The 16,496-nt window shown below is 42.2% G+C and overlaps 1 non-coding gene across 1 annotated transcript; it reads right to left on the reverse strand.

Moving 5' to 3' along the window:
• Nucleotides 1–4,741: 4,741 nt before the first annotated feature.
• On the reverse strand, nucleotides 4,742–4,813 carry trnat-ugu (transfer RNA threonine (anticodon UGU)). Its single transcript has one exon. It is a non-coding gene; the product is annotated as a tRNA-Thr (tRNA).
• Between the last annotated feature and the right edge of the window lie 11,683 nt (nucleotides 4,814–16,496).

Raw genomic sequence — 16,496 nt, forward strand, 5'->3', positions numbered from 1 at the left:
TGGATGCAGTCTTAGTCATGGCTGGCCAGGCCCAGAGCCAGGACTTGGTGGTTACGCTCCTGTTAACTCTGCTAGGCTGACAGGAATATGAGATTTCCTCAGCATGTTTAGTGCACCGCAGTGGACCAGGACCGGCATATAGTGGACTAAGTTCTCCACCACTACACTCCCTATATTCCCAACACACACTGTGGCCCGCATATGAGAGTAGTACACAGGCCACACATGCACACACACTTAGACACAAATACGGATCAATTACTAGAACTGACGCCATTGGAGACTGTCATACAGAAGTGATCTACTCCAGCTAATCTGTAACCCCAGGAGACCTGTAAACATCTGTGTGCCTCTGAGGCGGTGTTTTATGATTTACATGCATTTAACAAACAAACATAGCAACGCACACAGTCAATCAAAGGTACACAGAAAGACAGGAATCAGGGGTTGTTTTTTAAATAAAAATGGTTCACATCCCTTTTACCCTGCATGTTGTTAGAATGATGTAGTTGAGTATGTGTGAGGTCTCTCTTGTGGTCACATTTATAACAGACAGAGTTGGTAGATGATTGCACATGGTCTCTGATCCAATGTACCATCTCCTGCCATTGTGCTCTTGGGCAAGGCACTTAACCCTCCACAATTGCTCTCCATCCAGGGGCACTGCACTGCTGCTGATCCTGTGTCTCTCAACGTGTGTCCTTCCTAACCAATGGATAATAAAGTTGTATTCTATTCCATGTATTCTATGAGTTCTGGAGAAGTTGACAAAGCAATTGTGGTTGATATTGACATACCTATATAGTGGCATTACTTCCTACAGTGGAGTGATTCCAATACATTGTTTGAGCAATTTTCAGCACGATGATCCCAATACGGGACAGCAATATCCTCCTTAAAAAAGTCCCCCAAAAAAGGACCAACAAATTCCTCTGCGGAATCAGACTCCAGAAACGTTTGTTTTGATGCTGTTTTCCAAGAGGATAATACATTTTCTCTCTCTGTGTCTCTCTCTTTAGTGTTATCTGCTCTGTCTCTCTCTTTCTCTCTGTATCTCTTCCTCTCTCTCCCCGCCTCTCTCTGTCTGCTGTTAATGTAACCACAAGACGAGCCAAGACAATACCCTGCAACATGATGAGTCTCAGCCTTGCCTAGAGAAGAGAAGCCAGCCTAGTGATACTACTGCGACGGCAGTGAGCCAGCCATAACAATAACAACATTGAACAGCCTCCGGTGCTTACAGCCTTACACTGAGCCAAGGACCAGTTCAAAAATATGATTGCTCCTTTTTTCCCTCTGTGAATAAAGAAAGCGGAGTACTACTGAAGTTATTGGGAACAATATGTACAGGTATGAAGTTGGCATAGAGGAGAATGTGATTTAGTAGTTCAAGGTGAAGTATAACCTACATACTGCCTGAGTTGATTTTGGATTTCATTTTACCTACCCGGTAGTCTGTATGGCAGGTATGGCCGATAACGTATCATTGATACGTCACCACACAAACAGTTCTTCAGAGAGGGGAAATCTACAATCTATGGGAGGTTGTAAAATATTGATAAAACATGAATAAATATGGTAATAACTCATTGGTTAATCTCATCCACCAGCCAGCTCACTCAATTGAGCCTGGGGACAAGGTTACTGATTGATTGAAATTGTGTGATTGAGAAATTGATCTTAGATCTGGGAGCAACTTCATCCTATTCCCCAACTCGTTGTTCTCAACCTTTTTAAATTACTGTACCACCAAGTACATTTAGCTCTGTTTGAAGTACCCCTGAAGTACCCCCTCATGTGCATTTTACCAGTAGGCCTATGGTCTAATGAGTCTTCTCAAGTACCCCCTGTGGATAGGCCAAGTACCCCCCAGGGTACTGTTGAGAATCACTGCCTTATTAACTAACCTATGTAAGTGAGGCAGTGCAAAGGCCCTCAGCATGACACTAGGAAGGAAGGATCTTCAAAACCTAACATAGAGTGACCCCTGCTGTTGGACATACCTCAATACATCACTGACTCATGGACTGCATCTCAATAGTCTAGTCCTCTGTTGGACATACCTCAATACATCACTGACTCATGGGCTGCATCTCAATAGTCTAGTGAGACGTCCTCTATTGGACATACCTCAATACATCACTGACTCATGGGCTGCATCTCAATAGTCTAGTCCTCTGTTGGACATACCTAAATACATCACTGACTCATGGGCTGCATCTCAATAGTCTAGTCCTCTGTTGGACATACCTCAATACATCACTGACTCATGGGCTGCATCTCAATAGTCTAGTGAGACGTCCTCTGTTGGACATACCTCAATACATCACTGACTCATGGGCTGCATCTCAATAGTCTAGTGAGACGTCCTCTGTTGGACATACCTCAATACATCACTGACTCATGGGCTGCATCTCAATAGTTTTAGATAGGTGTCCTCTGTTGGACATAGGTCAATACATCACTGAGCCATGGGCTGCATCTCAATTGTCTAGTGAGGCGTCTTCTGTTGGACATACGTCAATGCATCACTGAGCCATGGGCTGCATCTTTTTTATTATTTTATATATTTTTTATTTAACTTTTATTTAACTCGGCAAGTCAGTTAAGAACAAATTCTTACTTACAATGACAGCCGACCCCGGCCAAACCCTAACCTGGACGACGTTGGTTAGGGTTTGCGCCGCCCTATGGGACTCCCAATCACGGCCGGCTGTGATACAGCCTGGAATCAAACCAAGGTCTGTAGTGATGCCTCTAGCACTGAGATGCAGTGCCTTATGTAACGGATGTGAAATGGCTAGCTAGTTAGCGGGTACGAGCTAGTAGCGTTTCAATCAGTTACGTCACTTGCTCTGAAACCTAGATGTAGTGTTGCCCCTTGCTCTGCAAGGGCAGCGGCTTTTGTGGAGCGATGGGTACCGACGCTTCGTGGGTGTCAGTTGTTGTTGTGTGCAGAGGGTCCCTGGTTCGCGCCCGTGTCGGGGCGAGGGGACGTACTAAAGTTATACTGTTACACTTAGACTGCTGCACCACTCTCCCGAGTGCATCTCAATAGTCTAGAGAAGATTCCTCCTCTCCTCTCCTTTATTAATAGTGATCTGAACTGAAAACACTGCTCTTCTTTTTCACCTGAATTTACGGTTCTGTCTGGTGTGTGGCTGACAAATTAAAATAGACTTCATCCTAAGCAATCATGACTTGTCGTAGGTAGGCTACAGGTTTTATTATGAAACAGAGAGCCTCTCTTGTGGAACAATGACTTTCTTAATCTGATGCACGAAGACATTAGAAGTGATCAACTTTATTCCCTTGAAGAATCACAAACAGCAAGAACTCCCCTGATATCCTGTCGAAATAAATCATGACCATGAAACTTCATGTTTAGCCAACAGATCCATAGTCATCCACTGTCTGTGCCCTTGCCTCTCTTCTCCCCCCAACCACACATTGAGACAGCACTTCACAATGCATTCAACAAGGAGATATAAACATAGTCAGAGCAACGTACAGAACTATTCAACCTTCACATTGACAATGTTCATGTGCATCACTGCTTCCTCCTCCACAGTGAATTGCTATTTTGAATTCACTTTTGAACTCACTTTGATATCTGTTGACTCCCACAAATGACTCCCACAATTACCCCATCATCAGGGTGTAATTGTATTTCTAAGGGATGCCCGCTCTGCTCTGCAACCGAGAGGGATAGGTGTTTTTAGGCAGTGAAGTGTGGGATTAGTTAGCTCTACATACACCATTCTACGCCTGGCTAGCATAACAATGCTCCTATTTTGAGCCATAGAAGGAATTCCCTGCCACTTCATTGGGCAGAGAGAAGTTACCCACACACACCTCTGTGCGCGCGCACACACACACACACGCGCGCACACCCACACACACACCCACACACACACACGCCCAACTGTGGATGAGAGGATATGGAGGTCTAACTCAATGAGAAGTTCAGAGACATGGAACATTATAATTCACCTCACTTAACACTCTATTAGAGGGAAATGCATGAGCAGATTTTTACAGTGCAACAAGTGCATGTCACGTATCTATGACACATCAGTTAAGCCTAGGTTATATTTGAGCACCCAGTATATTCACATGAGTCATACTCTCTTCTCTCAATTGATTAAGCTGGAAGTTAGAACAAAGCTTTTAAAAAGCCTTTTTTTGATCAGTAGTGCAGTTTTGTGACTCCTTGGAACTCCTCGGAACTCCTCTCACAAGAGACTCAAAACTCCATCATGATCACATTATAATTTCTATCTCTGTGACCTGTTATTACCGTCTTATATACATGTCATGACATACATAGGGCTATACACATGTTATTATTGCACTATAATAAAGCACTCGCTTACTTTTAGTCCACTAAAATGTTGACTAAATCCTCTTCACTACTATGTGAAAATTATGATAGCTATACTCATCCATACACTTGCATATTGACTCAATGCAAACAATGGATACATTGTTTATACATTTTTGACTGGCCTATAGTAACATCATAGCTGAACAGAGAAGACATTTCACACTTGGCTGAGTTTAAACAATGTGAGCATCATACAAATCTAAGTATCATTATTACACTTGCAATTCAGTCCACACGTGTCTAAAATGACACCCAAAGTGAGTGCAAAATACATCAGATGAATGCCATAGTAATTTTATTGGTTATCTTCCGCAAGTTCTCAGCGACCGTGTGTGGCAGAATTTTTTTAATTTTAGGCTCCAGCGAGGATCGAACTGGCGACCCCTGGTTTACAAGACCAGTGCTCTGCCACTGAGCTATAGAGCCGGTTTCAGCACATCGAAACTACATTGGTAGTGTTTTCTGATCTTTTGAACGACCAATATCAAATCGTAAATTTAACGACATGAAGATCACTGACGTCATGATTTGACCTCGTTTTAATCTGACTTCCCAGTTGTCATGAAAACACCAAGAGTCCACACAGCGAGAGCCTATAAGGAAACGCCTTTTCAAAGATATTTATAACTAACCCCCTTGTCTGTGGCATGGTGCCCAAATTGAAATAACTTGTAGTATTGGGCACCATCTGGATGTCACCGTGACATGCCAATTAGCTAGCGTTAGCCATTATTATTATACCTCAGTGAGATATAGGCTAGCACATATCGATGGCTATAGCTAACGTGGGCAATTTGTTCCATCCCACTTCATTTTATTTCGAGTAGGATAGCAGCCTACACGACAAATAACTTGTAATATTGGTAGTAACCATCTGTATGTAGACTGTCAGCATACAGTCTACTGCTCAATGGGAAGAGTTTGCGCTGCAAGCCGGTGTTGTGCCGAAAGTCTCCCCCCGACAGAACCCCCCCACCCTTCGCGTGAACGCGCACACACTCAATTCTTTAAATATCCTTCGCTCCCGCTTGCCGCTGGGAAGCAAGTAGCTACCTATATGGTGTAGCCAATATCAAGCTAGGGTGACAGGTAAAGCACATTTATTGTATTGATTTACCGAAAATGTACAATTACGGCATTGACGTCTACATTTTTGTACAAAAATAAATAATAATAATGCAACCAATTATTCTGAATAGTCCCAAGTCCCAACTTTGGCGGACAAGTTTCACATTCTCGCTGAAGTTTCTTGACACAAGCATACACTCGCTAGCTGGGAAGGGCAGTAGGACGACTGAGCCGAATCCGTTCGTCTCGACTCGCTTCGTGACATACTTCATCATTTAGGGGACCAGACGTGTCCGTATAACCTTTCCCGTCTACCAGGTCCTATACCTCAGTGGTCAACCCCGCATTTGTCTCATGTCAGATAGGGTTATGTCTAAATGGATACAGGGTTTCGTTGCAGTTTTAGCGAATACGATTACAGTTCGGAAAGGGGCTAGGGTTAGCTAAATTGCACAGAAAAAATATATACTTTTGACGTCAATTTGACAAAAGCTGTATCTAGACATCAGATAGCGCGAAGGAAAAGATTATGGATACCAGACAAGACACATGTCTCTCCGCCCTAACAATGTAAGTCTTTGTCCAAAATGAGGCTCGTATATCCTTTTTTTGAATTGGTGGATACATCTCATTGTTGTAATCTTTTTTTAAATATTGTATGAGGATTGTTTGCCTGTATTCAATGATACACTATGCTACTAGCTTCATGCCAAGAATATGCATATGTGACTTTCCTGGTCATAGTGAGTCAACACAGGAAGGAGTAATGGATGGATAGTTAATTTATTTCCAAAGATGCAATCGTGGGACACACACAGTATGGATGGATGATGAGTTGTCGACGGGATATAAATAGCACTCCCACAGCAATTCTCCATAAATCTGCTGTATAATATACTAACAAAATAACAATTGAAATGTCTATCAAAGTCATTGTGATAGTATAGTGGCTTTAACCATTTCTAATAATTCCTAATTTACTATAATACAAATATTTTGTTTCCATGTGTCTCATATTCACAACATCAGAATAAACTATCATCCATTTTAGTATTCAAAATATATCAAATGACCCTGAAAGATTACTCACGTTACACTCTTGGGGCGAAGAAATATATTACACAGAATGTACCGCATATTTTCCTAAACTAACAAAACCAGGATAATATGCTGCTAGCTGGTGCTCATGAATTTATAAAACATATACTTTATACATTTGTCATAAATTACCTGCAGTATGGATGAATGATGAGTAGTGACGGGATATAAATAGCACTCCTTAAGAAGATGTATTTTCGAGTTAGCTAACAATTTAAGAGGGAAATTTAGTTACCGTAAAACCCATTTGGCAAACTGAGATTTGGCAAATAACATATAGTGGTTTATTTGACACCAAACCAACAACAGTAATTACTAATAGCATAAATTGATAATGTACGATGTAAAAGGTGGATTTCATGATGTAATGTCAACTTTATACATTTCTATCCCGGGACCATTCCATTTTCAACTCACACACAGCAATTCTCTATAAATCTGCTGTGGATTACCCAGAATCCCATACCTTTATCACTGAGTGTATTAGACAATGTAAACACACTAATCCACCACGAGGTGGCATAATATCCATTTTATGCAGAAATGTAACAATTTATTTACACCGTTACACATAGCCATCTCGAGATAACGACGATATAAACGTTGTTTTTTTTTCAAAGTTAATGGGATGTCAAGTGTCCTACTTATATCAGCACACACATAAAAATGTAAGCTTTACGAAACTTCTATTCGATCAAGTAAACCTCACATAGCAAATAAGCCATACATTTGATACTAATTTGCATCGACACAAAAACTTGCTTGGTGGGCGAAACAACGAAAAAAACACCACCTGCTGGAGCAATACAGATTTTCCGCCCATCTGACAGAAGACATTGGGCGCGTTTGAGTGACAAGGCGAAAGCAACAGACTGTAGACGAAAGCCGGGACACTCGGTTTTCCAACAGCAAGGCTCAGATCAACGGAATTACCTGGAAGGCCCAAACTGTACAGCAAATGCTCTCGTAAACAAACAGAAAACACCATCCAATCTGGAAGTGAGTGAGTAATGTTTAGTCTGAAGCCATATTTTATATTCAAAAGTCAAGAAGAAAAATACATTACAATGATATATTTTACTTTATGAGGACTGAATGCTGAGTTGGACTAACAAGCTTGCTAGGAAAAGGAGATACAACTTCAAATAGCACTGACGTGTCAAGTGAGAGGAGTCAGAGCCCTTAGCCCAAGAATGGCAGGAGAATCAAACAGGCTACTTATGGAAAATCAAGAGACACTTTTTGCTGACTGTTATAAAAATGGGAACATAAGCAACTTAATCTTCCACACAGACCATCCCCTGGCATGGCACAGTGCTATATTAACACACTACCCCTCTGTTATTGGTCCAGGCAACCCCAAACAGTTTCAGCTGGACTTTCGCCTAATCAAAGAATTAGCCCAGCAGGAGAAGCTCTCCCTTGAGAAAGATACCCCCACCCCGAGCAGGTCAGACCAGACATCTTCATTATATAACCCCACAGACGAGCAACCCCAAGCGGAAAGTCAACCTCCCAGCACAGAGTACTACCCCCTCATTGAAATGAAGGATAAATTCCCCCAGCTGGAGGTAAGGCAGGTGGAGCTGGAACAGCAGGTGATTACACTCCAGTCAGCACAGACCCAGACAACAGTCCAGCACAACAACATGCCCTTTAACTAAAGCTGGAGGTGGAGAGAGACATATCTGTACTCTGGACTGTAGTGAGACAACATCTACAGGAGAAAGAGCAGGAGCAGGAGAAGAACAGAGCACTAGAGGAGAGGATCAGACTGGAGGAGAGGGTGAGGGGGATGGCGTGTGACAGAGAACAACCTACTAGAGAGGTGGCAACCCCCACAGAGAAGCCAGCAGAACAGCCCACCTCAGCTCCAGACAAAAGTCTAGACACCATGGCAGAACAGTCCACCCCTGACTATAGCTTCAAAATCACAACGGAAAGGACAAATTAAGAACCCCAAGCCCAGGGGATGTCACCCCCTCTGAGCACCCCCCCCTGACATCCCCCACACCCACTGAGGACATACACAAGACACAGATTGTACTCCTCATGGACTCAAACGGGAAATATATACAAGAAAAAAAACTCAAACACAGTGTCTAAACTCTGGTGTCCAAACACCCAGCGCGACCTAGACCTTTTGTCTGAGGACCAACTAGGGTCACCTAGCCACATAATAATACACACAGGCACAAAAAAACTGAGAACACAGCAAGAAAGGGTGGCCACAGCACTCAAGGGAGTGATTGAAAAAGCTTCTTCTACTTTCCCCAACGCACAAGTGGTTATCTCCACCCTGCTACTACGAAAATACTTCCACCCTGCTACCATACAGCGTGTAAACCCAAGTATTTCCCGTGACTGTGCCTCAAAACCAAATGTTTTCCTGGCCCACCACTCCACCCTGGACTTTACGACCAGGTCCACCTATACCAGGCAGCAGTGCCCATCTTCGCCCGGACCCTAAAAGAAATCGCTCTCAAACGCAGCCCCAACACTTCACACAGGAGCAACAGATCATTAGACACCCTGCCCAGACCAGCGAGACTCTCTCCCAGACTTGCGGGACCCTCCCCTGGACCTACACATAGAGGACCCAACCAATCAACACCCCCCCAAGTCAACCATGCCCACACCCCATTTAGGCCCCCTCAGATCAGACCTATGCCCCTCCTGCCCACCCCATGTCCCCCACTCCCGCAAATAGGGCCTCAATATGGAAGTCACACAAACGCCCAGGCCATGAGCCGGCAAACAGGCCCAGCCCCCACTCTTACACTAGCCCAAGCCAATGGAATGTACCAGATGCTCAGCAGGCTCTGCTCACACTTACTTGCCTGAGGCCAAACCACACAACCAACAACATTGGACACTTTATGGAACACAAAGCCTTCATCTGTCTCATCCTGGAATATCCAAGGCCTGAGGTCATCTGCCTTTGGCCTAAAGAGCAGGAACCTGGACTTCATCAAAGAAATCGGAAATACAGACATTGTCATGCTACAAGAAACATGGAACAGAGGAGACGGACCCACTGGTTGCCCTCTAGATTACAGAGAGCTGGTAGTCCCATCCACAAAACTACCAGGTGTGAAACATGGAAGGGACTCGGGGTATACTAATTTGGTATAGACCAGATCTAACTCACTCTATTAAATTCATCAAAACAAGAACATTTTACATTTGACTAGAAATTCAAAAGGAAATGATCTTAACAGAGAAAAATGTCTTCCTGTGTGATACATATATCCCCCCCCACTAGAATCCACATACTTTAATGAAGACAGCTTTAATGAAGACAGGAATATCAATCATTTCCAGGCCCAGGGACATGTACTAGTCTGTGGCGACCTAAATGCCAGAACTGGACAAAAACCTGACACCCTCAGCACACAGGGGGACAAACACCTGCCTGGAGGTGACAGCATTCCCTCCCCCATATGCCCCCCTAGGCACAACTATGACAACATAACCAACAAAATGGGTCACAACTCCTGCAGCTCTGTCGCACGCTGGGTATGTACATAGTCATTGGTAGGCTTCGAGGGAACTCCTATGGTAGGTACACCTATAGCTCATCTATTGACTGTAGACTACTTTATCATTGACCTCAACCCAGAGTCTCTCAGAGCGGTCGCAGTCAGCCCACTGACACCACTATCAGATCACAGTAAAATCACAGTCTACTTGTAACAGAACTCAATCATGAGGCATCAAAGCCAAAGGAACTGAGTAATATTAAGAAATGCTATAGATGGAAGGAATGTAGTATGGAAACCTACCAAAACACAATTAGGCAACAACAAATTCAATCCCTTTTAGACAACTTCCTGGACAAAAGGTTCCACTGTAATAGTGAAGGTGTAAACTTGGCAGTAGAAAATCTTAACAGTATATTTGACCTCTCAGCTTCCCTATCAAATCAAAAAAAATCTAACAGAAAACCAAAGACAATGAACAACAATGACAATTGGTTTGATGAAGAATACAAAAACCTAAGAAAGAAATTGAGAAACCTGTTCAACCAAAAATATAGAGACCCAGAAAACCTGAGTCTATGCCTTCACTATGGTGAGTCACTAAAACAAAACAGAAATACACTACGGAAAAAGAAGGAACTGCACGTCAGAAATCAGCTCAATGTAATTGAATAATCCATAGACTCTAACCACTTCTGGGAAAATTGGAAAGCACTAAACAAACAACATAAAGAATTATCTATCCAAAATGGAGATGTATGGGTAAACCACTTCTCCAATCTTTTGGGGTCTATAACAAAGAACAAACAGCAAAAACATATACATTATCAAATACAAATCTGAGAATCAACTATTAAAGACTACCAGAACCCACTAGATTCTCCAATTACCATGAATGAACTACAGGACAAATAAAAACCCTCCAACCCCAAAAGGCCTGTGGTGTTGATGCTATCCTCAACGAAATAATCAAATATACAGACAACAAATTCCAATTGGCTATACTAAAACTTTCTCTAAAACTCTCTCTTAACATCATCCTTAGATCTGGCATCTTAACACAATATTTGGAACTACAAAAGTGGAGACAAATTTGACCCCAATAACTACCGTGGGATATGCGTCAACATATAGAGCACACAAAAAACTATACATACCTCGGCCTAAACATCAGCGCCACAGGTAACTTCCACAAAGCTGAACGATCTGAGAGACAAGGCAAGAAGGCATTCTATGCCATCAGAAAGAACAGAAAATTCAACATACCAATTATGATCTGACTAAAAATACTTGAATCAGTTATAGAACCCAATGCCCTTTATAGTTTTAAGGTCTGGGGGCCGCTCACCAACCAAGAATTCACTAAATGTGACAAACACCAAATTGAGACTCTGCATGCAGAATTCTGCAAAAATATCTTCTGTGTACAACATAAAACACCAAATAATGCATGCAGAGCAGAATTAGGCCGATACCCGCTAATTATCAAAATCCAGAAAAGAGACGTTAAATTCTACAACCACCTAAAAGGAAGCAATTCCCAAACCTTCCAAAACAAAGCCATCACCTACAGAGAGATGAACCTGGAGAAGAGCCCCCTAAGCAAGCTGGTCCTGGGGATCTGTTCACAAACACAAACACACCCCACAGAGCCCCAGGACAGCAACACAATTAGACCCAACCAAATCATGAGAAAACAAAAAGATAATTACTTGACACATTGGAAAGAATTAACAAAAAAACAGAGCATACTAGAATGCCATTTTGCCTTAAACAGAGAGTACACAGTGGCAGAATACCTGACCACTGTGACTGACCCAAACTTAAGGAAAGCTTTGACTATGTACAGACTCAGTGAGCATAGCCTTGCTATTGAGAAAGGCCGCCGTAGGCAGACCTGGCTCTCAAGAGAAGACAGGCTATGTGCACACTGCCCACATAACGAGGTGGAAACTGAGCTGCACTTCCTAACCTCATGCCAAATGTATGACCATATTAGAGACACATATTTCCCTCAGATTACAAAGATTCACAAAGAATTTCAAAACAAACCCGATTTTGATAAACTCCCATTTCACCCAGTAGATATACCACAGTGTGCCATCACAGCAGCAAGATTTGTGACCTGTTGCCACAAGAAAAGGGCAACCAGTAAAGAACAAACGCCATTGTAAATACAACTCATATTTATGTTTATTTATTTTCCCTTTTGTACTTTAACCATTTGCACATTGTTACAACACTGTATATATCCATAATATGACATTTATAATGTCTTTATTCTTTTGGAACTTCTGTGAGTGTAATGTTTACTGTTCATTTTTATTGTTTATTTCACTTTTGCATATTATCTACTTCACTTGCTTTGGCAATGTTAACATATGTTTCCCATGCCAATAAAGCCCCTTTTGACTCAAATTGACTCAAATATCACATTCATATCCACCAGTGGGGGCTGCTGAGGGGAGGACGGCTCATAATAACGGCCATAATGGAGGGAATTTAATGGTATTAAACATGTACCGGTATTTGATACCATTCCATTCACTCCATTCCAGCCATTATTGTGAGCCGTCCTCCCCTCAGCAGCCTCCAGTGATATCCGCTGTATACATGAATCGGAACAAAGTTGGTTACTGTTTCAGTCATGTCTTTGGTCATGTTCGCGTGGTCAAGTGAGTATTTCTGTCTGTAATAAAGCCCTTTTGTGCCCAGTCATGTGAAATCCATAGATTAGGGCTTAATGAATTTATTTCAATTGACTGATTTCCTTCTATGAACTGTAACTCAGTAAAATCTTTGAAATTGCTGAAAATGTTGAGTTTATATTTTTGTTCAGTTTTGTTTTTGTCCTCATTGCCAAACGTCATAAAGACCTTCAACTTCAAAACTCCTTTGCTTGTTATACATTCATGTAACTAAGAAATGATCTGGAAATAAATTGAAAATGAATTATTGTTTTATGGTTTTGTTGAATAATTATGACTGGTTAGAGATATCTGAAGTATTACGGTAGTGGCGAAGGATATCATTGCAACTTAACGCAGATCCAAGTTCTGTTTTGAGATCCTCTAGCATCGGGTAGACCTGTATGTTTCTGATTGGAACTGTGACAACGGGCAGCCTCTCCCTGCTTGGCTCAATGGGATATGTTGTGATCTTGCCAAAACAGCCAGATATGTACACAGTCTTGTATCCTTACCATTTTTTAACCTGACTATCATATTTGTTGATTAAATCTGCCTTTATTAATATAACATGGAGCTCCTCCTCACCACTCTATTGATCCTATGTCCATTTCAAAGTAGTCAATTTTCTTTTTCTTTTGTGTTTGAAAAAAACCATAATGCTAATATTGGTGGTTTACCACCACATGCAGTGCTGGAGTCCTGATATTTTTTCCTTGTAGCCACTAGATGGCGGTGATATAGCTTAAAGCCATTTACTAAACATAGGCAACTTAATTTGAAGAAAAAGACAATGCTCTGGCTATTGGTTGATTGCTCCCAACCCATTGGAATCCCCACCCAGTTGACCTGGCTGACGACACCTTTAGTCCCCACATTTAAAAAAAGAAACGTCCCTTTTTCAGGACCCTGTCTTTCAAAGATAATTTGTAAAAATCCAAATAACTTCACAGATCTTCATTGTAAAGGGTTTAAACACTGTTTCCCATACTTGTTCAATGAACCATAAACAATGAATGAACATTAAGACACTAACAGCTTACAGACAGTAGGCAATTGAGGACACAGTTATGAAAACTTAGGACACTAAAGAGGCCTTTCTACTGACTTAGAAAAACACCAAAAGAAAGATGCCCAGGATCCCTGCTCATCTGCGTAAATGTGCCTTAGGCATGCTGCAAGGAGGCATGAGGACTGCAGATGTGGCCAGGGTAATAAATTGCAATGTCCGTACTGTGAGACGCCTAAGACAACGCTACAGGGATACAGGACGGACAGCTGATTGTCTTTGCAGTGGCAGACCACGTGTAACAGCACCTGCACAGGATCGGTACATCCGAACATCACAACTGCGGGACAGGTACAGGATGGCAACAACAACTGCAAGAGTTACACCAGGAACGCACAATCCCTCCATCAGTGCTCAGACTGTCCGCAATAGGCTGAGAGAGGCTGGACTGAGGGCTTGTAGGCCTGTTGTAAGACAGGTCGTCACCAGACATCACTGGCAACAACGTCGCCTATGGGCACAAACCCACCATCGGTGGACCAGACAGGACTGGCAAACGTACTCTTCACTGACGAGTCGCGGTTTTGTCTCACCATGGGGTGATGGTCGGATTTGCGTTTATCGTCGAAGGAATGAGTGTTACACCGAGGCCTGTACTCTGGAGCGGGATCGATTTGGAGGTGGAGGGTCCGTCATGGTCTGGGGCGGTGTGTCACAGCATCATCGGACTGAGCTTGTCATTGCAGGCAATCTCAACGCTGTGCGTTACAGAGAAGACATCCTCCTCCCTCATGTAGTACCCTTCCTGCAGGCTCATCCTTACATGACACTCCAGCATGACAATGCCACCAGCCATACTGCTCGTTCTGTGCATGATTTCCTGCAAGACAGGAATGTCAGTGTTCTGCCATGGCCAGCGAAGAGCCCGGATCTCAATCCCATTGAGCACGTCTGGGATCGGAGGGTGAAGGCTAGGGCCATTCCCCCCAGAAATGTCCGGGAACTTGCAGGTGCCTTGGTGGAAGAGTGGGGTAACATCTCACAGCAAGAACTGGCAAATTTGATGCAGTCCATGAGTAGGAGATGCACTGCAGTACTTAATGCAGCTGGTGGCCACACCAGATACTGACTGTTACTTTTGATTTTGACACCCCCTCCCCCCATTTGTTCAGGGACACATTAATCCTTTTCTGTTAGTCACATGTCTGTGGAACTTGTTCAGTTTATGTCTCAGTTGTTGAATCTTGTTATGTTCATACAAATATTTACACGTTTAGTTTGCTGTCATCAAAAAGTTTTGGTTCCCTAAAACCTTCAAAGCCATTTTAATAACTTCAAATAAAAGCTGACATTTTGTACTTTTTCCTCATATTCATCATCTGATCTCATATGTAAACTACTGGAGTACAGAGCCAAAACACTGTGATTGCTTCACTGTGAGCACAGTATTGCTTATTTCACTTAAGCAGGGAAACATTTAGTAGAAATACCAAGCTGTAGTTGGAATACCTTAAGATGCATATATTTTCCTGGCGAAATAAGCTTTTTATTCTCTTTGTATTCTTTTTAATCTTGATGTGTTGTGTGGACTATGAGTAACCATTTTCAACATGGAATTCATCCTGTCTTTTGTAAAGCAGCACATGTGGGATATTTTTAGGTTTTGGAGTTGCACCGTGTGGAATGTTTTGTAATTCAAGCTCTGCATGTTTGCATTTTGTCCACTAGGTTGTGCTGTGGGGTTATATGTAATTGTCTGTGGTAGTAATGAAACACGAGTCACCACGATGATTCTCGGAGAGCCTTTAACAATTGCCCTAGTTCACAGTGAGTGTATGTTTCCTGATTTAATTAGGAAACCACATCAGTTTGTTTTTCCCTATGTTTTTATGTACTGGATGCTCATATTTGATCTAACATCCAGCCTGAACCATCACAGTGTATAGACTCCTCTATGAAATTGGTAACTACGGGTATGCTTTGTGGGTGCTTTTGAAATTAACGGCACGTGGGTGCAATAGCATTGGCAAAGAACAGAACAGAATATTCCCCTCATCCTCAGGATGCGTTTGCATTCTCCAGGTGGCTAACAGCACCACATACCATCACACCACATGACTTTACATTAATAATGTGTGTGTTATGTGTTGTGTATACAAGAGATTGAATGTTGAGTGCAATTATGCTCTATGCTACCTTGGACTTCCCTACACTCAGAAAAAAAGGTTTATTTGCTGAGGTATAGGGTTCTACCAAGAACTCTTTTGATCTGAAGAAACCTTTTTGGGAGACCAAAGTTCTTTGTCGCTTTTTTCTATAAGGCAAGAAGGGTTGTACATAGAACCTATTTGAATATTCCTTTTTATTGTCATTTCCTTTCTTTTAAATAGTGCCTGAGCATTAGTGTTTACCTCAGTGTTTAAACTTTAACAGGAGTTTGAGTAATCTCATAAGTTTAAAAAGATAGGTGTGAGAATGTTTTAAATTTCCCCTATATTGGAATATTTGTTCCTGTATCTATCTGGCATTCCCTTAATTAATAATTGTACATTTACCGTACTGACATTTGATATCTTTGCTAATATTTCTTCATTTCAAATTAGTATTTTCTGTGATATCATTGAGCAGAGAGTACAATAGAAAGGAGTCTGAGGTTGCCTTTAAACAGGCAGACCACAAAAGATATCTGAACTCGTGAGGGGCTGCGGTGGCTCTGCTTACCCACACATGCAGTCAGAACCAGCCCTAGCCTTTTGGGGGCCCTA

The sequence above is a fragment of the Salvelinus fontinalis genome, chromosome 20 (assembly GCF_029448725.1).
Source record: "Salvelinus fontinalis isolate EN_2023a chromosome 20, ASM2944872v1, whole genome shotgun sequence".
NCBI lineage: Eukaryota > Metazoa > Chordata > Actinopteri > Salmoniformes > Salmonidae > Salvelinus > Salvelinus fontinalis.